Below are 19,364 nucleotides of genomic sequence, written 5' to 3' on the forward strand. Positions count from 1 at the left end.
GTTATACGCCACAGTAATGTGGGGCCCTGTTGGGTTATATGCCACAGTAATGTGGGGCCCTGTTGGGTTATACGCCACAGTAATGTGGGGCCCTGTTGGGTTATACGCCACAGTAATGTGGGGCCCTGTTGGGTTATATGCCACAGTAATGTGGGGCCCTGTTGGGTTATATGCCACAGTAATGTGGGGCCCTGTTGGGTTATACGCCACAGTAATGTGGGGCCCTGTTGGGTTATATGCCACAATGTGGGGCCCTGTTGGGTTATACGCCACAGTAATGTGGGGCCCTGTTGGGTTATACGCCACAGTAATGTGGGGCCCAGTTGGGTTATACGCCACAGTAATGTGGGGCCCTGTTGGGTTATACGCCACAGTAATGTGGGGCCCTGTTGGGTTATACGCCACAGTAATGTGGGGCCCTGTTGGGTTATACGCCACAGTAATGTGGGGCCCTGTTGGGTTATACGCCACAGTAATGTGGGGCCCTGTTGGGTTATACGCCACAGTAATGTGGGGCCCTGTTGGGTTATACGCCACAGTAATGTGGGGCCCAGTTGGGTTATACGCCACAGTAATGTGGGGCCCTGTTGGGTTATACGCCACAGTAATGTGGGGCCCTGTTGGGTTATACGCCACAGTAATGTGGGGCCCTGTTGGGTTATACGCCACAGTAATGTGGGGCCCTGTTGGGTTATATGCCACAGTAATGTGGGGCCCTGTTGGGTTATACTCCAGTAATGTGGGGCCCTGTTGGGTTATACGCCACAGTAATGTGGGGCCCTGTTGGGTTATACGCCACAGTAATGTGGGGCCCAGTTGGGTAATACGCCACAGTAATGTGGGGCCCTGTTGGGTTATATGCCACAGTAATGTGGGGCCCTGTTGGGTTATATGCCACAGTAATGTGGGGCCCTGTTGGGTTATACGCCACAGTAATGTCGGGCCCAGTTGGGTAATACGCCACAGTAATGTGGGGCCCTGTTGGGTTATATGCCACAGTAATGTGGGGCCCTGTTGGGTTATATGCCACAGTAATGTGGGGCCCTGTTGGGTTATACGCCACAGTAATGTGGGGCCCTGTTGGGTTATACGCCACAGTAATGTGGGGCCCTGTTGGGTTATACGCCACAGTAATGTGGGGCCCAGTTGAGTTATACGCCACAGTAATGTGGGGCCCTGTTGGGTTATATGCCACAGTAATGTGGGGCCCTGTTGGGTTATACGCCACAGTAATGTGGGGCCCTGTTGGGTTATACGCCACAGTAATGTGGGGCCCTGTTGGGTTATACGCCACAGTAATGTGGGGCCCTGTTGGGTTATACGCCACAGTAATGTGGGGCCCTGTTGGGTTATATGCCACAGTAATGTGGGGCCCTGTTGGGTTATACTCCACAGTAATGTGGGGCCCTGTTGGGTTATACGCCACAGTAATGTGGGGCCCAGTTGGGTAATACGCCACAGTAATGTGGGGCCCTGTTGGGTTATATGCCACAGTAATGTGGGGCCCTGTTGGGTTATACGCCACAGTAATGTGGGGCCCTGTTGGGTTATACGCCACAGTAATGTGGGGCCCAGTTGGGTTATATGCCACAGTAATGTGGGGCCCTGTTGGGTTATACGCCACAGTAATGTGGGGCCCTGTTGGGTTATACGCCACAGTAATGTGGGGCCCTGTTGGGTTATACGCCACAGTAATGCGGGGGGCCCAGTTGGGTTATATGCCACAGTAATGTGGGGCCCAGTTGGGTTATTAGACAAAGCAACCCACTATGTTAGGCCAGCAGCATACCACCCTGCATCTGACTGCTGGCTTGCTTCTGAAGCTAAGCAGGGTGGGTCGTGGTTGCTTCCTGGATGAGAGACCAGATGCTGCTGGAAGAGGTGTTGGAGGGCCAGTAGGAGGCACCCTTTTCTCTGGTCTAAAAGAAAATATCCCAATGGCCCAGGGCAGTAATTGGGGACATTTCCCTATGTAGGTTTCTGTCTTTGGGATGGGACGGGTGTCCTGACTCTCTGTGGTCACTAACGATCCGATGCCACTTATCATAAGAGTAGGGGTGTTAACCCTGGTATCCTGGCTAAATTCCCAATCTGGCCCTCATATTGTCACCTATTTCACAGATCGTTGCTGTAAATACGTGTTCTCAGTCAACTTACCTGGTTAAGTAAGTACATGTTGTTATTGTGCTATGTAAGCATGTTGCTTCATTTAGAAGAGGTGTAATGGGCTGGAAGTTCAGAAGGGGAGTCTGTGGACGTGAATACATGCCCATGCTCATTAATAACTAAAAGTCTAGCTAGTTATATTACAGTTCCACAGCTAGAATGGAATAAATATGTCATGAGTCATGAGCTAAAATAGGTTCTCAATTTGAAGGATTTCTTGCGTTTGCTTTGCCACACGTTTCATTCCCAATTTGCAATAACCTGGCTACATTTAATGTACAGATGTGATTACATGTAATCAAATACACAATATTGAAATGTTAAAATGTCAATTGATAACTACATCCTTTTATGATATCTAATTCCAGGAAGAGCAAATCCTCCATTTGTTTTCTAACACGTTTCTTTGAGCGTTCTCCATAGCAAACAACGTCATTGAGTAACATGGCCATGTTTGACCCTGAGCAAGGTCCGTAGCACCATTAGGACTCAATAAATCCTTCCCTCTTTCTTCACAGGATGGAGATTTCAGAAATTTATTGAATGCCTGTGCCGAGCCATCAGAGACCTGAAAGACGGTTCATTGTTTCAAGATGAATTTTAGCCCGAGGTCGATATCCCTTGTATTTGGGATATGCTGAAACACGTCCCTCTTAAGGTAACTAAATATGTATTCATCGACATGAACATTACCATGTAGATAAACATGTATACTCAGAACATTGTTTTTTATGTTGCCATGAAATTTAGAGGGAAGTAGGAGGAAGCCACGTCACCGAGGGGCCGTTCCGTCCGATAGGGGTCATTGATGCGCTAGTCGGGGCCAATTGACAATTTAGCCCACCTTTTCTAAAGATCTGCGTGCCGGTAATGATTTTGATATGTGCATTACAGCTAATTGTGTCTATCGAATGTCTAATTTCCCACAAACTGAATAAATCTGTAGCTAAACAGAGGCACTGTCCATTACCATGACTGACTTGATCCTGGAACACAGATTCTCTTGGTGAATGATAGTGACATTTAACCACAGGGTGGCCAAGCTTATCTTCAATCAGCTCTGAGAATCCTTTGTTTCCACACCATAGTGGGGGAATGTCAGTTGTAATAGCAAATATGTTTTTAATATTGACACCGCTCTCCTCAAAATGATCTGAGAAGGAATTTTGCATCTAGTAGTACCATGCATTGGTTTTAAACAAGGCAGCTCCTCATGTACCTGCTCTGAGAACCAGTGGGTTTTAAACAAGGCAGCTCCTCATGTACCAGCTCTGAGTCACAGTGGGTTTTAAACAAGGCAGCTCCTCATGTACCAGCTCTGAGTCACAGTGGGTTTTAAACAAGGCAGCTCCTCATGTACCTGCTCTGAGTCACAGTGGGTTTTAAACAAGGCAGCTCCTCATGTACCTGCTCTGAGAACCAGTGGGTTTTTAACAAGGCAGCTCCTCATGTACCTGCTCTGAGTCACAGTGGGTTTTTAACAAGGCAGCTCATCACTTACCTGCTCTGAGTCACAGTATCTTACAACAACTGCCAGACGTGGAATGTCATTCACATCCCCTCTCATCAAGAGACACACTAAACACAGGTGACTCAATAGGCTGAGTGAATGATCTCGTCAAGAGACACACTAAACACAGGTGACTCAATAGGCTGAGTGAATGATCTCGTCAAGAGACACACTAAACACAGGTGACTCAATAGGCTGAGTGAATGATCTCATCAAGAGACACACTAAACACAGGTGACTCAAGAAAGTAGAATTAAGTGCAAGAAATGAAGTGTCAGGTACGCATCTCCCTGCTCACAGTATATTTGCCTCTACACTCGTAATGCACCTGTGCTTGCGCAATATAATCCCTGTGTGCTCCCAAATCTACAGTGACCATGTTTACATGCACACCAATATTCCAGTTATGAGAAGCCTGGATAAGATGCTTGGGATATGCTGATTTTAGATGTCAACACCTTATCCTGTTTACAGTTTTTCACCAGCTCTGTTTGGCATATCATGGGTGTTGTGATGTTTCAATCTGATTGGGCAAACCAATCACTGAAAAAAGTAGGCTATACCTGCGCAGTTCCATCCACCATAATAATTCCATCATTATTTAGAATTTTACACTGTACTGGACCGTATATACTACTGGCTTAGGCTGCTTTCACCCCTAATTTAGATACATTTCTGCTTACAATTTCCGACATTTGGTAAGCCATATATCTTGGGACATTTGGTAAGCCATATATCTTGGGACATTTGGTAGGCCATTTGTTTGTCAACTATAGTTAGATACATTGAAGAGAAGCTGTGTCTTAACTTGTGGCCTAGAAGACTAAATAAATTAGTTTTCACCAGATTGTCTTACAGTGAGTGATCTAATGAATGTGTTTAGTAATCTGAAGTTGACTTGTTTCCTTTAGGGACCGGGGAGAAAAAGCATGAACTCCAACAGTGGAAAGATTGTTCCTGTGCAAAATGTCCAAATATCATCAGTTTGACTGGTTTTAAGGAAATTGAAAGTTGAGAACTAAGAAACAAGTTTCTGATAAGACAGTTTGTCTTGGGTGCATATTTTATGTGGTCTGCTTGCATATGTGTCAAAGATCACACTCGCATTCACCTTTTCTCAAGAGATGCTGAAAGAAATCCTATTTCTCCACACCTCTTCCCGAGACAAAGTTAACATTTGTTGTATAATTTTGCAGGGGTTAATATAATAAGAATATGTTCTTAACTGACTTGCCTGGTTAAATAAAGGTAAAAAAATAAAAATAAAAAAATAAAATAAAATATTAGTCTACATGTGAGAGGGTATAGGCCTACAGTCAGTCTCCATATTTGGGTTAGTATTCCATGTGTTTCACCTAACCTCATGACCAAACACACGCTGCTGGAATGAGCAGCAGAGAACTGGAAGGAAAGGCGGCCAAATGAGGTGTTGGCTTTGGGGGATGATCAGTGTAATATACCTGCTGGAACGTGTTATCGTGACCAGTGAACTGAGATAAGGCGGAGCTTTACCTAGCATAGACTTACAGATGACCTGGAGCCAGTGGGTCTGGCAACGAATATGTAGTGAGGGCATACAGGTCGCAGTGGTGGGTGGTATAAGGTGATTTGGTAACAAAACGGATGGCACTGTGATAGACTGCATCCAGTTTGCTGAGTAGGGTGTTCAAATAACATTTAAAATAAAATGTATTTATATAGCTGTTCGTACATCAGCGGATGTCTCAAAGTGCTGTACAGAAACCCAGCCTAAAACCCCAAACAGCAAGCAATGCAGGTGTAGATGCACGGTGGCTAGGAAAACTCCTGAGAAAGGCCAAAAGCTAGGAAGAAACCTAGAGAGGAACCAGGCTATAAAGAGAAATGGCCAAGATGTTCAAATGTTCATAAATTACCAGCAGGATCAAGTAATAATAATCACAGGCAGAACAGTTGAGACTGTAGCAGCAGCACAGCCAGGTGGACTGGGGACAGCAAGGAGTCATCATGCCAGGTAGTCCTGGGGTATGGTCCTAGGGCTCAGGTCAGTTGAGACTGTAGCAGCAGCACAGCCAGGTGGACTGGGGACAGCAAGGAGTCATCATGCCAGGTAGTCCTGGGGTAGCAGCAGCACAGCCCTATGGTCCTAGGGCTCAGGTCCTCCAAGAGAGAGAAAGAAAGAATTAGAGAGAGCATACTTAAATTCACACAGGACAACGGATAAGACAGGAGAAGTACTCCAGATATAACAAACTGACCCTAGCCCCCCGACACATAAATTGTTGGAAGCTATTTTGTAGATGACATTGCCAAAGTCGAGGATCGGTAGGATAGTCAGTTTTACTAGGGTAAGTTTGGCGGCATGAGTGAAGGAGGCTTTGTTGCGAAATAGAAAGCCGACTCTAGACCAGGATGTCTTGCTCCCAGGCAGACTAAATAACTTTTTTGCCCGCTTTGAGGACAATACAGTGCCACTGACACGGCCTGCAACGAAAACATGCGGTCTCTCCTTCACTGCAGCCGAGGTGAGTAAGACATTTAAACGTGTTGACCCTCGCAAGGCTGCAGGCCCAGACGGCATCCCCAGCCGCGCCCTCAGAGCATGCGCAGACCAGCTGGCCGGTGTGTTTATGGACATATTCAATCAATCCCTATACCAGTCTGCTGTTCCCACATGCTTCAAGAGGGCCACCATTGTTCCTGTTCCCAAGAAAGCTAAGGTAACTGAGCTAAACGACTACCGCCCCGTAGCACTCACTTCCGTCATCATGAAGTGCTTTGAGAGACTAGTCAAGGACCATATCACCTCCACCCTACCTGACACCCTAGACCCACTCCAATTTGCCTACCGCCCAAATAGGTCCACAGACGATGCAATCTCAACCACACTGCACACTGCCCTAACCCACCTGGACAAGAGGAATACCTATGTGAGAATGCTGTTCATCGACTACAGCTCGGCATTCAACACCATAGTACCCTCCAAGCTCGTCATCAAGCTCGAGACCCTGGGTCTCGACCCCGCGCTGTGCAACTGGGTACTGGACTTCCTGACGGGCCGCCCCAGGTGGTGAGGGTAGGCAACAACATCTCCTCCCCGCTGATCCTCAACACGGGGCCCCACAAGGGTGCGTTCTGAGCCCTCTCCTGTACTCCCTGTTCACCCACGACTGCGTGGCCACACACGCCTCCAACTCAATCATCAAGTTTGCGGACGACACAACAGTGGTAGGCTTGATTACCAACAACGACGAGACGGCCTACAGGGAGGAGGTGAGGGCCCTCGGAGTGTGGTGTCAGGAAAATAACCTCACACTCAACGTCAACAAAACTAAGGAGATGATTGTGGACTTCAGGAAACAGCAGAGGGAACACCCCCTATCCACATCGATGGAACAGTAGTGGAGAGGGTAGCTAGTTTTAAGTTCCTCGGCATACACATCACAGACAAACTGAATTGGTCCACTCACACTGACAGCGTCGTGAAGAAGGCGCAGCAGCGCCTCTTCAACCTCAGGAGGCTGAAGAAATTCGGCTTGTCACCAAAAGCACTCACAAACTTCTACAGATGCACAATCGAGAGCATCCTGGCGGGCTGTATCACCGCCTGGTACGGCAACTGCTCCGCCCTCAACCGTAAGGCTCTCCAGAGGGTAGTGAGGACTGCACAACGCATCACCGGGGCAAACTACCTGCCCTCCAGGACACCTACACCACCCGATGTTACAGGAAGGCCATAAAGATCATCAAGGACATCAACCACCCGAACCACTGCCTGTTCACCCCGCTATCATCCAGAAGGCGAGGTCAGTACAGGTGTATCAAAGCTGGGACCGAGAGACTGAAAACAGCTTCTATCTCAAGGCCATCAGACTGTTAAACAGCCACCACTAACATTGAGTGGCTGCTGCCAACACACTGTCATTGACACTGACCCAACTCCAGCCACTTTAATAATGGGAATTGATGGGAAATTATGTAAATATATCACTAGCCACTTTAAACAATGCTACCTTATATAATGTTACTTACCCTACATTATTCATCTCATATGCATACGTATATACTGTACTCTACATCATCGACTGCATCCTTATGTAATACATGTATCACTAGCCACTTTAACTATGCCACTTTGTTTACTTTGTCTACACACTCATCTCATATGTATATACTGTACTCGATACCATCTACTGTATGCTGCTCTGTACCATCACTCATTCATATATCCTTATGTACATATTCCTTATCCCCTTACACTGTGTATAAGACAGTAGTTTTGGAATTGTTAGTTAGATTACTTGTTGGTTATCACTGCATTGTCGGAACTAGAAGAACAAGCATTTCGCTACACTCGCATTAACATCTGCTAACCATGTGTATGTGACAAATACATTTGATTTGATTAGATTTGATTTAGATTTGATTTTGGATTGGAGATGTTTGATGTGAGTCTGGAAGGAGAGTTTTCAATCTAGCCAGATACCTAGGTACTTATAGATGTCAACATATTCTAGGTCGGAACCATCCAGGTTGGTGATGATAGTCGGGCGGGCGGGTGCAGGCAGCGAACGGTTGAAAAGCATGCATTTGGTTTTACTAGCGTTGAAGAGCAGTTGGAGGCCACGGAAGGAGTGCATTGAAGCTCGTTTGGAGGTTAGATAGCACAAAGATTGGGAGGAGGAGGGTCCATTTTTGTTCATAAACATTTTAATTTTTTTAAGAGAGGACCTCACACTTACATCTGATAACATAGATGTTGAATCTCTTTCCATATAAATTCCCTCCTGTTCATTTCTTGGTGGTAATTGGATGCATCTGTCGGTCACACATTTCTGACATTGGTATTTTCATTGATATCCTTGCATCAACCTTGGATTTGATTAATAATGAAGATAAAAATGTGTTTTCTGTTGTGTGATTACAACATAAATATATTTAAATGTGAGAACCACAGAATGACATGACTTTCTGAATAGTTCATACACCATATATCCCTATCCCCTCATCTATACGCCCACAGACTGACCTGTTCACCTCCCTTATTGATCATACACAATATATCCCTATCCCCTCATCAATACGCCCACAGATTGACCTGTTCACCTCCCTTATTGATCATACACCATATATCCCTATCCCCTCATCAACAGATTGACCTGTTCACCTCCCTTATTGATCATACACCATATATCCCTATCCCCTCATCAATACGACCACAGACTGACCTGTTCACCTCCCTTATTGATCATACACCATATATCCCTATCCCCTCATCAACAGACTGACCTGGTCACCTCCCTTATTGATCATACACCATATATCCCTATCCCCTCATCAACAGACTGACCTGTTCACCTCCCTTATTGATCATACACCATATATCCCTATCCCCTCATCTATACGACCACAGACTGACCTGTTCACCTCCCTTATTGATCATACACCATATATCCCTATCCCCTCATCAATACGCCCACAGACTGACCTGTTCACCTCCCTTATTGATCATACACCATATATCCCTATCCCCTCATCAACAGATTAACCTGTTCACCTCCCTTATTGATCATACACCATATATCCCTATCCCCTCATCAATACGCCCTCAGACTGACCTGGTCACCTCCCTTATTGATCATACACCATATATCCCTATCCCCTCATCTATACGACCACAGATTGACCTGTTCACCTCCCTTATTGATCATACACCATATATCCCTATCCCCTCATCTATACGACCACAGACTGACCTGTTCACCTCCCTTATTGATCATACACCATATATCCCTATCCCCTCATCAATACGCCCACAGACTGACCTGGTCACCTCCCTTATTGATCATACACCATATATCCCTATCCCCTCATCTATACACCCACAGACTGACCTGTTCACCTCCCTTATTGATCATACACCATATATCCCTATCCCCTCATCAATACGCCCACAGATTGACCTGTTCACCTCCCTTATTGATCATACACAATATATCCCTATCCCCTCATCAATACGCCCTCAGACTGACCTGGTCACCTCCCTTATTGATCATACACCATATATCCCTATCCCCTCATCTATACACCCACAGACTGACCTGGTCACCTCCCTTATTGATCATACACCATATATCCCTATCCCCTCATCAACAGATTGACCTGTTCACCTCCCTTATTGATCATACACCATATATCCCTATCCCCTCATCAATACGCCCTCAGACTGACCTGTTCACCTCCCTTATTGATCATACTCTCTCCTATTCATTGAATAATGTGGCTGATAAAGCTATTCTTTATGCTGACATTTGTGACCACTTTCCAACTTTCCACTTCTCTTTGGCAGCTGGAAATGAACAGATGGGGATGATTAGTAGCATTAAATCTAGAATATTGTTACTAAAGTAATTGGGAGCGCTTTAAGAGGTTGATTGATATTGTTTATAAATAAAATTATAATCAGCCCGATGTGGAGTCTGCTTACCAGACCTTCTCATCTTTCAACTCTGTATTTCACCACTGCTTTCCCTTAGTTAAACCATGTAAGAGAGCAACAGAATTATTTTCCTGACACCACACTCCGAGGGCCCTCACCTCCTCCCTGTAGGCCGTCTCGTCGTTGTTGGTAATCAAGCCTACCACTGTTGTGTCGTCCGCAAACATGATGATTGAGTTGGAGGCGTGCGTGGCCACGCAGTCATGGGTGAACAGGGAGTACAGGAGAGGGCTCAGAACTCACCCTTGTGGGGCCCCAGTGTTGAGGATAAGCGGGGTGGAGATGTTGTTGCCTACCCTCACCACCTGGGGGCGGCCCGTCAGGAAGTCCAGTACCCAGTTGCACAGGGCGGGGTCGAGACCCAGGGTCTCAAGCTTGATGACGAGCTTGGAGGGTACTATGGTGTTGAATGCCGAGCTGTAGTCGATGAACAGCATTCTCACGTAGGTATTTCTCTTGTTCAGATGGGTTAGGGCAGTGTGCAGTGTGGTTGAGATTGCATCGTCTGTGGACCTATTTGGGCGGTAAGCAAATTGGAGTGGGTCTAGGGTGTCAGGTAGGGTGGAGGTGATATGGTCCTTGACTAGTCTCTCAAAGCACTTCATAATGACGGAAGTGAGTGCTACGGGGCGGTAGTCGTTTAGCTCAGTTACCTTAGCTTTCTTGGGAACAGGAACAATGGTGGCCCTCTTGAAGCATGTGGGAACAGCAGACTGGTATAGGGATTGATTGAATATGTCCGTAAACACACCGGCCAGCTGGTCTGCGCATGCTCTGAGGGCGCGGCTGGGGATGCCGTCTGGGCCTGCAGCCTTGCGAGGGTAAACACGTTTAAATGTCTTACTCACCTCGGCTGCAGTGAAGGAGAGTCCGCATGTTTTCGTTGCAAGCCGTGTCAGTGGCACTGTATTGTCCTCAAAGCGGGCAAAAAAGTTATTTAGACTGCCTGGGAGAAAGACATCCTAGTCCGTGACTGGGCTGGTTTTCTTCCTGTAGTCCGTGATTGACTGTAGACCCTGCCACATACCTCTTGTGTCTGAGCCGTTGAATTGAGATTCTACTTTGTCTCTATACTGACGCTTAGCTTGTTTGATAGCCTTGCGGAGGGAATAGCTGCACTGTTTGTATTCGGTCATGTTACCAGTCACCTTGCCCTGATTAAAAGCAGTGGTTCGCGCTTTCAGTTTCACGCGAATGCTGCCATCAATCCACGGTTTCTGGTTAGGGAATGTTTTAATCGTTGCTATGGGAACGACATCTTCAACGCACGTTCTAATGAACTCGCACACCGAATCAGCGTATTCGTCAATGTTGTTATCTGACGCAATTACATTTACATTTACATTTAAGTCATTTAGCAGACGCTCTTATCCAGAGCGACTTACAAATTGGTGCATTCACCTTATGACATCCAGTGGAACAGTCACTTTACAATAGTGCATCTAAATCTTTAAATTATTATTATTATTATTAATTATTATTATTATTATTATTATTATTATTATTATTATTATTATTATATTTAAAAGGGGGGTGAGAAGGATTACTTATCCTATCCTAGGTATTCCTTAAAGAGGTGGGGTTTCAGGTGTCTCCGGAAGGTGGTGATTGACTCCGCTGTCCTGGCGTCGTGAGGGAGTTTGTTCCACCATTGGGGGGCCAGAGCAGCGAACAGTTTTGACTGGGCTGAGCGGGAACTGTACTTCCTCAGTGGTAGGGAGGCGAGCAGGCCAGAGGTGGATGAACGCAGTGCCCTTGTTTGGGTGTAGGGCCTGATCAGAGCCTGGAGGTACTGAGGTGCCGTTCCCCTCACAGCTCCGTAGGCAAGCACCATGGTCTTGTAGCGGATGCGAGCTTCAACTGGAAGCCAGTGGAGAGAGCGGAGGAGCGGGGTGACGTGAGAGAACTTGGGAAGGTTGAACACCAGACGGGCTGCGGCGTTCTGGATGAGTTGTAGGGGTTTAATGGCACAGGCAGGGAGCCCAGCCTCTATGTGAAGATGTGTTACACTGCATGAGGCAAATGGTGGTCACACCAGATACTGACTGGTTTTCTGATCCTCGCCCCTACCTTTTTTTAAAGGTATCTGTGAGCAACAGATGCATATCTGTATTCCTAGTCATGTGAAATTCATAGATTATGGACTGATGAATTGATTTCAATTGACTGATTTCCAATATATGAACTGTAACTCAGTAAACTCTATTAAATTGTTGCATGTTGTGTTTATATATTTGTTCATTATACATGTGCGGTATACAGAAATGTGTCCATTGTTTTTAGCAGACCCTGAGCACTTCCATGTACATTTTGTTCCTGACGAAACAGTCCTCCAGTGATTTAATGAAGAATTGCAGGCAGCTGATTCATTACGAAACGCCCATTTTACGTCATCAGTATGAGACAGAATGAGGTGAAAGGTATCCCAACCTTAGTCTACTGTTAGGGCTATTCGGTATACTTGGCGCGTCCATACCCTAACTCCTAACCCTGACCTTAACTCCTAACCGTATCCTAACCGAAGCCATAACCCTTACCTAACCTTAACCCTTACCGTAACCGTTTAAAATGTCTACTTCAACGGGTGACGTCAGTGTCGGAACGTCCCATGGATCCCAGATAGCTTCGACCATATTTCAACCTGCTTGTAACCCATTTTCGGAAGCAGCAGAAGTCTGGTTGAGGTGAAAATTTGACAGGACAATGAATATCAACAGACTTATAGCTTTATCCAAATCTGTTCAATTTGGAAAGATTTTAACATCTAACGCAAGACATGCGACGAAAGAAGTCACCTTACCTCACCGGACCATTAGAACTCATGCTAGGAATCTGGCCTACGCCAAGGACCTGTTCCTTGGCAAAGTAAACAAAGTAAGCGACTAGCTAGCTAGTTTATGTATTATGCTTTTTAAATTCTAGATAAGGAATACAATGTTGATTTAGCCGTACTGTCTAAGAAATATGTGATAGCTTGCTCAGTTATTGTAAGTTAGAGCCACCCATAGCCATCTTTCCATTGTTGTCAGCTGTCACCTCTCGCCAGAGGCAAGCCATTTTTTGCCTTGAAAGACAATGAGAAAATCCTAAAAGCCAGTAGCTAGCTTGTCACAATAGCCCAGAAGGATAAATCAACCAAATATCTGATTCGTATTCAAATCAAATCAAATGTTATTTGTCACATACACATGGTTAGCAGATGTTAATGCGAGTGTAGTGAAATGCTTGTGCTTCTAGTTCCGACAATGCAGTAATAACCAACAAGTAATCTAACTAACAATTCCAAAACTACTGTCTTATACACAGTGTAAGGGGATAAGGAATATGTACATAAGGATATATGAATGAGTGATGGTACAGAGCAGCATACAGTAGATGGTATCGAGTACAGTATATACATATGAGATGAGTATGTAGACAAAGTAAACAAAGTGGCATAGTTAAAGTGGCAAGTGATACATGTATTACATAAGGATGCAGTCGATGATGTAGAGTACAGTATATACATATGCATATGAGATGAATAATGTAGGGTAAGTAACATTGTATAAGGTAGCATTGTTTAAAGTGGCTAGTGATATATTTACATAATTTCCCATTATTAAAATGGCTGGATCAGGGTCAGTGTCAATGACAGTGTGTTGGCAACAGCCACTCAATGTTAGTGGTGGCTGTTTAACAGTCTGATGGCCTTGAGATAGAAGCTGTTTTTCAGTCTCTCGGTCCCAGCTTTGATGCACCTGTACTGACCTCGCCTTCTGGATGATAGCGGGGTGAACAGGCAGTGGTTCGGGTGGTTGATGTCCTTGATGATCTTTATGGCCTTCCTGTAACAACGGGTGGTGTAGGTGTCCTGGAGGGCAGGTAGTTTGCCCCCGGTGATGCGTTGTGCAGACCTCACTACCCTCTGGAGAGCCTTACAGTTGAGGGCGGAGCAGTTGCCGTACCAGGCGGTGATACAGCCCGCCAGGATGCTCTCGATTGTGCATCTGTAGAAGTTTGTGAGTGCTTTTGGTGACAAGCCGAATTTCTTCAGCCTCCTGAGGTTGAATAGGCGCTGCTGCGCCTTCTTCACGACGCTGTCAGTGTGAGTGGACCAATTCAGTGTTCCCTCTGCTGTTTCCTGAAGTTCCTGTGTGTGTCTCCTCCAGGCAGAGTGCTTCCCCTATCCAGAGATTGGAAATGAAGAGCTGGAGGAGATCAACTCGTTTGTTGCTCCGGTAGAGAAATTCTTCACTGAAGAGGGTGAGACTGAGAGAAGAGACTGCTGTCCTTATACAAGACTCAGATTCAAAGTGTGGTTCTATTCTAATAGACCTTCAGACTGTGTTCCAGTGTTGTATTCTGAGACCTGTCCTTGTATTTCAGTGGACTCCAAGCGTATCGACCATGAAGCTAAGATTCCTCCAGAGACTCTGAACGGACTGAAGGAGCTGGGACTGTTCGGTATCCAGGTGCCTGAGGAGTATGGTGAGGAGTTTAATATCAGAGGAGAACAAACATTAGGCCTATCGCTGGTAAGGTCTTCATACTGTATCAGAGACCATCTTGTGGACACGCATTGAAACGCATCCTGTCTCCTCCTAGGTGGCCTGGGTCTGTCCAACACCATGTATGCCCGACTAGGAGAGATCATCTCTCTGGATGGATCCATAGCAGTTACACTGGCTGCCCACCAAGCCATCGGACTCAAGGTAAAGAGTCTTGCCCTGATAGACTCAAGGCTTTCTTTTTATCTGTGTTGGATAATGTTACTGCTGTTTGTGAACCTGTGATGTCTTGCTGTATGTTAGGGGATCCTGATAGCCGGTAGTGAGGAGCAGAAGGCTAAATATCTCCCCAAGCTGGCTTCAGGAGAACATGTAGCAGCCTTCTGTCTCACTGAGCCTGGCAGGTACGTACCATCCGTTTCACTGAGCATGGTAGGTTCAGTACAAACTTACTGCAGCACAGCCTTCTGTCCCACTGAGCATGGTAGGTTCAGTACAAACCTACTGCAGCACAGCCTTCTGTCCCACTGAGCATGGTAGGTTCAGTACGAACCTACTGCAGCACAGCCTTCTGTCCCACTGAGCATGGTAGGTTCAGTACAAACCTACTGCAGCACAGCCTTCTGTCCCACTGAGCATGGTAGGTACAGTACGAACCTACTGCAGCATAGCCTTCTGTCCCACTGAGCATGGTAGGTACAGTACGAACCTACTGTAGCACAGCCTTCTGTCCCACTGAGCATGGTAGGTTCAGTACAAACCTACTGCAGCACAGCCTTCTGTCCCACTGAGCATGGTAGATACAGTACGAACCTACTGCAGCACAGCCTTCTGTCCCACTGAGCATGGTAGGTTCAGTACAAACCTACTGCAGCACAGCCTTCTGTCCCACTGAGCATGGTAGGTTCAGTACAAACCTACTGCAGCACAGCCTTCTGTCCCACTGAGCATGGTAGGTTCAGTACAAACTTACTGTAGCACAGCCTTCTTTCCCACTGAGCATGGTAGGTTCAGTACAAACCTACTGCAGCACAGCCTTCTGTCCCACTGAGCATGGTAGGTTCAGTACAAACTTACTGCAGCACAGCCTTCTTTCCCACTGAGCATGGTAGATACAGTACGAACCTACTGCAGCACAGCCTTCTGTCCCACTGAGCATGGTAGGTTCAGTACAAACCTACTGCAGCACAGCCTTCTGTCCCACTGAGCATGGTAGGTTCAGTACAAACTTACTGCAGCACAGCCTTCTGTCCCACTGAGCATGGTAGGTTCAGTACAAACCTACTGCAGCACAGCCTTCTGTCCCACTGAGCATGGTAGGTACAGTACAAACCTACTGTAGCACAGCCTTCTTTCCCACTGAGCATGGTAGGTACAGTACGAACCTACTGCAGCACAGCCTTCTTTCCCACTGAGCATGGTAGGTACAGTACGAACCTACTGTAGCACAGCCTTCTGTCCCACTGAGCATGGTAGGTACAGTACGAACCTACTGTAGCACAGCCTTCTGTCCCACTGAGCATGGTAGATACAGTACGAACCTACTGTAGCACAGCCTTCTGTCCCACTGAGCATGGTAGATACAGTACGAACCTACTGCAGCACAGCCTTCTGTCCCACTGAGCATGGTAGGTTCAGTACAAACCTACTGCAGCACAGCCTTCTGTCCCACTGAGCATGGTAGATACAGTACGAACCTACTGTAGCACAGCCTTCTGTCCCACTGAGCATGGTAGATACAGTACGAACCTACTGCAGCACAGCCTTCTTTCCCACTGAGCACTGAGCATGGTAGATACAGTACGAACCTACTGTAGCACAGCCTTCTTTCCCCACTGAGCATGGTAGATACAGTACGAACCTACTGTAGCACAGCCTTCTGTCCCACTGAGCATGGTAGATACAGTGCGAACCTACTGCAGCACAGCCTTCTGTCCCACTGAGCATGGTAGATGCAGTACGAACCTACTGCAGCACAGCCTTCTGTCCCACTGAGCATGGTAGATACAGTACGAACCTACTGCAGCACAGCCTTCTGTCCCACTGAGCATGGTAGATACAGTACGAACCTACTGTAGCACAGCCTTCTGTCCCACTGAGCATGGTAGATACAGTACGAACCTACTGTAGCACAGCCTTCTGTCCCACTGAGCATGGTAGATACAGTACGAACCTACTGCAGCACAGCCTTCTGTCCCACTGAGCATGGTAGGTACAGTACGAACCTACTGTAGCACAGCCTTCTGTCCCACTGAGCATGGTAGGTACAGTACGAACCTACTGCAGCACAGCCTTCTGTCCCACTGAGCATGGTAGATACAGTACGAACCTACTGCAGCACAGCCTTCTGTCCCACTGAGCATGGTAGGTACAGTACGAACCTACTGCAGCACAGCCTTCTGTCCCACTGAGCATGGTAGATATAGCACGAACCTACTGTAGCACAGCCTTCTTTCCCACTGAGCACTGAGCATGGTAGATACAGTACGAACCTACTGCAGCACAGCCTTCTGTCCCACTGAGCCTGGTAGATACAGTACGAACCTACTGCAGCACAGCCTTCTTTCCCACTGAGCATGGTAGATACAGTACGAACCTACTGCAGCACAGCCTTCTGTCCCACTGAGCATGGTAGATACAGTACGAACCTACTGCAGCACAGCCTTCTGTCCCACTGAGCATGGTAGGTACAGTACGAACCTACTGCAGCACAGCCTTCTGTCCTACTGAGCATGGTAGATGCAGTACGAACCTACTGTAGCACAGCCTTCTTTCCCACTGAGCACTGAGCATGGTAGATACAGTACAAACCTACTGCAGCACAGCCTTCTGTCCCACTGAGCATGGTAGATACAGTACGAACCTACTGCAGCACAGCCTTCTGTCCCACTGAGCATGGTAGATACAGTACGAACCTACTGTAGCACAGCCTTCTGTCCCACTGAGCATGGTAGATACAGTACGAACCTACTGTAGCACAGCCTTCTGTCCCACTGAGCATGGTAGATACAGTACGAACCTACTGTAGCACAGCCTTCTGTCCCACTGAGCATGGTAGATACAGTACAACCTACTGCAGCACAGCCTTCTGTCCCACTGAGCATGGTAGGTACAGTACGAACCTACTGTAGCACAGCATTCTGTCCCACTGAGCATGGTAGGTACAGTCTGAACCTACTGCAGCACAGCCTTCTGTCCCACTGAGCATGGTAGATACAGTACAAACCTACTGTAGCACAGCCTTCTGTCCCACTGAGCATGGTAGATACAGTACGAACCTACTGCAGCACAGCCTTCTGTCCCACTGAGCATGGTAGGTACAGTACGAACCTACTGTAGCACAGCCTTCTGTCCCACTGAGCATGGTAGGTACAGTACGAACCCTGCAACACTCCAGTGTTTAATTGCTCAATTGTAATTATTTCACCACTATGGCCTATTTATTGCCTTACCTCCCTTATCTTACTACATTTGCACACACTATACATAGATTTTTCTATTGTGTTATTGACTGTACGTTTGTTTATGTGTAATTCTGTGTTTGTGTTGCACTGCTTTGCTTTATCTTGGTGAGGTTGCAGTTGTAAATGAGAACTTGTTCTCAACTGGCCAACCTGGTTAAATAAAGGGTTATATATATATAAATACCTGGTTAAATAAAGGGTTGTATATATAAATACCTGGTTAAATAAAGGGTTATATATATATAAATACCTGGTTAAATAAAGGGTTATATATATATAAATACCTGGTTAAATAAAGGGTTATATATATATAAATACCTGGTTAAATAAAGGGTTATATATATAAATACCTGGTTAAATAAAGGGTTATATATATAAATACCTGGTTAAATAAAGGGTTATATATATAAATACCTGGTTAAATAAAGGGTTATATATATAAATACCTGGTTAAATAAAGGGTTATATATATAAATACCTGGTTAAATAAAGGGTTAGGGTTATATATATAAATACCTGGTTAAATAAAGGGTTATATATATATAAATACCTGGTTAAATAAAGGGTTAGGGTTATATATATAAATACCTGGTTAAATAAAGGGTTATATATATAAATACCTGGTTAAATAAAGGGTTATATATATATATAAATACCAGGTTAAATATAAAACACAACCTGCTGAAATCATTACCATCCTGAACCAACTCTGGATGACATCATTCTGCTTTTCGACCAGTCACATCATCTGGATCTGTTTGCCGTAAAGCTGTTTTTTGCCACTGAAAAGCATTCCAACTTTTGTTATACCAACAAATGACAGAAGTGGTTGTGTATTTTTGGTTTTGTCATGTTCTCTGAATCTGACTGTTTCATGTGGGTCCTGTATGTTTCAGTGGGAGTGATGCTGCGTCCATTCAGACCAAAGCCACCCTATCAGAAGACAGGAAACATACCTGCTCAATGGGTCAAAGGTGAGACACATTATCCTCCTACCTGTGTTTTGCCTGTCAGTCATGTGTTCGCTAACTGCCGTTGGTACTTTGTGTTTGTGATGATTCAGTCTGAAGGACAGTTGTGTGACTGTATTTCCATGCTGTCCAGATCTGGATCTCAAACGGGGGTTTGCAGACCTGATGACGGTGTTTGCTCGTACGGAGGTGGTAGGAGAGGATGGAGTGAAGAAAGATAAGATCACTGCCTTCATCGTAGAGCGAGCCTTCGGAGGGATCACCAGTGGGAAACCAGAAGATAAA

The 19,364-nt window shown here is 45.9% G+C and overlaps 1 pseudogene; it reads left to right on the top strand.

The window, feature by feature from the left end:
• The first annotated feature begins 12,580 nt into the window (after positions 1 to 12,580).
• LOC118375943 (complex I assembly factor ACAD9, mitochondrial-like) lies at positions 12,581 to 19,361 on the top strand (annotated as a pseudogene).
• Positions 19,362 to 19,364: the final 3 nt, after the last annotated feature.

Source organism: Oncorhynchus keta, unplaced genomic scaffold (assembly GCF_023373465.1).
Source record: "Oncorhynchus keta strain PuntledgeMale-10-30-2019 unplaced genomic scaffold, Oket_V2 Un_contig_26601_pilon_pilon, whole genome shotgun sequence".
Taxonomy (NCBI): Eukaryota; Metazoa; Chordata; class Actinopteri; order Salmoniformes; family Salmonidae; genus Oncorhynchus; species Oncorhynchus keta.